The sequence below is a fragment of the Pteropus alecto genome, unplaced genomic scaffold (genome assembly GCF_000325575.1).
Source record: "Pteropus alecto unplaced genomic scaffold, ASM32557v1 scaffold113, whole genome shotgun sequence".
NCBI lineage: Eukaryota > Metazoa > Chordata > Mammalia > Chiroptera > Pteropodidae > Pteropus > Pteropus alecto.
This window is the reverse complement of record NW_006433949.1, coordinates 1,986,631-1,991,681: the sequence shown is the minus strand read 5'-3', so window position 1 is coordinate 1,991,681 and position 5,051 is coordinate 1,986,631.

Here is a 5,051-nt window from a genome sequence, read left to right as displayed (position 1 = left end):
CACTCTAGCCATGTTACAATTATTGTCACTTGCCTTAAAAGGAGCGCTGCTCCGTCTCACTTCTAAGCCTTTGCTTCTGCTGGGTTCTCTACCAGGGGCACCCTCTTCGCCTCAATTCCCTTTTGCCCAGCCTATGTCTACACATCGTTCATGTCTCCTCTTATACATTGCTCTCTCTTAGAAGCCTTTCTGGAACTATCAGTCCTGGAACAGATTCCCTTCACGAGCGCACACACAGCATCCGAAACATCTCCTGTTTTGGGGACAGTGTTGTATTTGCTTCTTTCTGGGTTCACCCACTAGAGTGTAAACTCCAAAGGAGCAGGGACGATGTCTCTTTGATTCGACGCTATATCTCCGGTGCCTACCAAGCAGAGAATACTTTCAATCAGTGTTGCTGAATGAATGTCACGTGAAAGGTGACAGAGGCAAGTTACCAGCAGAAAGGAGATGGCAGGAATCTCTTAGATGCTTTTCAGCTCCAGGAATTGTGGCCCAAACACGTATCATCTGCAGTGTTTTTCCCATTTCTCTCAGTATTCATAGTAATGGGCTCAGAGAGGTTAAGCAACTTTGCCAATATCATACAGCTAGTCTGGGAAAGGAGCTGGGATTGGAATCGGAGACCTCTAGCTTCTAAAAGCCCAAACTTTTAACTATTGTGATATTCAATCCCTTAGCAGTGCCACCACGAGCATTGCCGCCACCACCACCCTTGTCAAGTCCTGGCACCCATATACACCCACACACTCACCCACCTAAGTCCTGGCACCCATATACACCCACACACCCACCCACCTAAGTCCTGGCACCCATACACACCCACCCACCTACCTAAGTCTGTGGCCTGATACATCATACTTGCTGATACAAATGTCTTTAGCTCTACTTCAGTTCTTTTCCATGTGTTTGTCACAGGGTTACCTAGGATATGCTAGGCAGGACTCTGGGTGTAAGCGACAGAAAGGCAACTCGAACTAAAATGAATCAAAAAGGGAATATGGAGGAATAGTATAACAAACCACAGAAAGAACAAGGGTGAAACTGGCCTTAGAGATGCCCAGAATCCAGAACCAGACCTGGCAGTCCTCCGTCTCCTCCTTCTTTCAAAGCTAGCTCCCACCAAGAAACTAGAATTATAGCTGCACTTGAATGAACAAGAAATTCGTCCCTACTAGCTCTGTTGCAAAAATCCTAGGGAAGCAATTTGATTGGCCAAAGCCTGGATCACATGAGCATGCCTGGACCAATCACCGTGGCCAGGGGTGAAATACTGTGATTGGCTGTTCCTGCCAGAGCCCAAATGTTTGAGGTGAGGGCGGACAATTTCCAAAAGGCAGGGCACAGAGATGTTTCTAGAAGAGGGGGTGTGAGCAGAGCAAAACACCAGTTGTTCACAACATAGGTCCCTGGGCTCAGGGTGGGGTACAGCTCTCATTCTGGTGTTCACTGTTTGATTAATAAGAGAGACAAGTCAGCACACAACTAAAATCCAGTGTGTAACTGCTATCACAGATGAAAGCAGAAACGGAGTTTGTTTCTAACTGAACTCTGCAGAGCGGTGTCCATGTGAAGGGGCAAAAGACAAGCAAGGTTAGGGGGAGTCTACAGAGCAATGATTGGTCTTGCTCTCTGTCATGTCAACAGTGCCTAAGACAGTGCCTGGCACATAACAGGTGCTCAATAAATGTTCGTTGACGGAATAAGTCATGAACGAGAGCAATGCATCATGGCCAAGGATGTGAAAGCATCCTTGCTTTCTTACAAGGTTCCAGAGTTAGACAAGCACAGACTCAAATCACAATTTCAGCACCTACAAGGTGTGCAAATTAGGCAAGTTCATTCATCCAACGCGACATGAGTTTCAGCCTCTACGAATGGAAAATAACATACCTACCTTCTGCTGTTGAGAATGGGATTAAATAACCTCTCCAAAGCACTTGGGATGGTCCTGGGACACTATGACTGTCCCATCTGTGGCAAAGGATAAATGACATTTTTAACAAATGTCATTTTATCATTAGGGTCTCCAAGCTTGAATCTTCATTAAATCGCAGTTACGTATCTTACCAGTTTCGGCTCAACTCTCAGAGAGCAAGAAAAAAAAAATCACAATGAAGATTTTTGTAAGAGCTAGTTTCCATTACAACAAAACACGATTTTTCTGCAGAATTGAAAGCAGCTTTAACTGGTCTCATTCTCAGCAGCAGAAACTATTGTTACTGACCTCACCGGAGCTGGCTCTGCTAGGGGTATCTTCGGGCTCCCGGCTTGGCTGTCTCTATTCAAAAATGAGTGTGAAATACCAACCCTGTTGAAATAGCAACGCTTCTAAAATTGTTGCTGAGGTCCTAGAACACAAAACCCAAGGAAAATATAGGGTCCCCTGACACGTTGCTCTCAGCAATACATAAGCTCGGCATTTTGATCCGTGGAGCCAGGAGCCCGAATTTTTTCACAGATGTTGGCAAATACCCGAAGGTAGCACAGCGACAGCCAAGCAGAAAAGAACACTGAAACTATTGAGGGCCCTATAAATCCACATTAAAATTTTTTCCCGTATTTTTTAAGATTCCTCCTTTCTGCCTCCCCCATCCCTTTCTGTTCCTCTAGTTCTCTCTATCCCTCCCTCTTTCCATGACAATAGAAGGGAAATATTTAACCACAGAGAACTCATCGCCAAACAGACAAATGCGTTACTACTCTCAGTTCTGCTTTAGAAAACATCCCTCTCTTATATTCGTCCTGGGCCCTCTGGAAAATGTCTCCTAGCTCTCCTGGGCTTGGGATTCCTGGTTAGAGGCTTGGTGAGGCCAGGGGTTCTTTCGGCTACATGATGACCATCTCATGTCTAGCCTTTCAACTCCTGGGTGCCCCTCAAATGTTGAGGGGGTGCAGATCCCCAATGTCCTTTGCTCTAGGAATCTGGGCTGAGCTGCCCAATCAGTCCTAATTAACACAGCACATCCTAAAGTCTGGACCAGCACCAGCTTCATGAGCGTGCGACTGCGTTTCACTCCGAAGGGCCCTGGGCTTGGTTTAGTGCTTGCTCTGCTATCGCTGTCAAAATCCTAAGTCATTTTTGAATGAGAGGCCCCGCATTTTCATTTTGTACATTTCACATTTCATTGTGCACCAGGCTCACAAATTATGTGGCTAATCCTACCTGAGACACATACCACTCGCTGTACACAAAATAATTTTAGGTGCTACACAGTCAAATCTTTTCTCAAATAGTTACATATATATTTCTATACATGTTAAAACAAGCATGGAATTAGGTCAGCACCTCCCTGCTTTTGTGCTAGTATCACTTAGGAGGGGGTTACATTTATTTAGGGAAAAAGTAAATTCATTTAAAGAAAAGTAAGAGGTGAATTCACTGCAGATGCTACTCAGCTGTGGCCAAAGAATAAAAAGGAGGGAAACAAATGGATAAACGAGATTTGAGAACGGCCACCTTAACGAACCTTCCAAAACTTTCTCCCCACCACGACTAAATCTTTAATCCGAAAATGTTACCCTCGCCATCCAGCCACACGGCCTGGAGGTTTCGCACCACTGCTTCTCAGAAGGTACTCAGATGCACTCTGTGCCTTTGGACAAGTCCCATCATCCCTTGCGCTTCAGTTTGTCATCTGTAAAATGGGCCAGCTCTTTCATCCTAGGAATCTGGGATTCTCCTTAAGTAAACCAATGGTTTGGAAATGCTGGTCATCACACTGGCTGCATCTGAACCACTGGAGGAGGTCATAAAAAATGCCCCGTCCCCTGTCGAGCCTTGGAGATTCTGATTCAGCAGGTCAAGTGTAGATTCAATAGGTCGAGAGTAAAGCCTAGAGATATTTTTAACGACCCTCCTCCATGATTTTTCTTAGCAGCCAGCTGAGGTATTGAAAACCACTCGTTAATCATTCAACAAACACCAAGTATCCCCTCTATGCCTTGCACAGTGCAGAGTACCAGAGAATTATAAGATCTCTGTCCCCTGGGATCCAGCAATTTCTGATTGCAAGAAGACATTGAACTTGAGATCATATCAACTTCCTGTGTACCAACTACTATTCAAAGAGTCGTATGTATAGTAACTGTGGCACACCGGATTTTCAAATAAGTGACCACAGCAAGGTCACTCCCCCACCAACCAACGGCATCTTTCTGCTCCCCTGGAAACTGGCAGAGTTGTGTGACTTTTTTGATGAGCAGAAAGCAACAGGAATGACCTTCTGTGACCTCCAGGTGACGTCATAAAAAGGAATAAATATTTCTTCCACCTGACTTTCTCTCTGTTGGGAGGCTCACCCTTGGAATCTAGCCACCATTTTGTAAGGAAGCCAAGTAGCCACGTGGAGATGACACGTGTAGGTGCTCTGGCTGTCTGACCCAGCGAAGACCTCACCCATCACCAGACATGAGTGGGCAAGCCTCCAGATGCTTACAGCACTGAACCGTCCAGCTGGGTGACTGCTCCAGCTGTCACCAAGTGGAGAATAGAGGTTGTCCCCATTGAGCCCTACCCAAGCTGCAAATGTATGAGTGCAGTAAATGTAACTCGCTGTTTTAACCCACTAAGATTCAGGGTGATTTGTTACACAGCAATAGATAACCATAACATGAACCCATGGAAGCTTGACAACCCTACAAGAAAATTTCCCCCTTTTCACAGATGAGAAAACACAGGCTTAACAGGGTGAAGCCATTTGTCCGACATCACCGAGATCACAAGCAATACGGCCAGAATTTGAACCAGAGTCTGTCCAATCTCAAAATCCATACTCTTCATTGATTTGATGGTCAGTAGGTCAATCTAGAGGGTGCAGAGTGTTTGAGCTGGGGAAGAATAAGGGAGAAATAATGGAAGAGATAGGCCAAAGAATGGGGTTAGACAAAGAGCGGGGAAAGCTAGAAGCGATGAGCAGATTTGCCACTGGAATTATGATCATTCAAGGCCAAACTCTTTACCTAAGTTAGAGAAGGATGCTCCCTGCTATGCAAATGCCAGAGCATCGCTGGGCACATCACTCCCTGCCAGGGCAGAGGGCAGGGAGTGC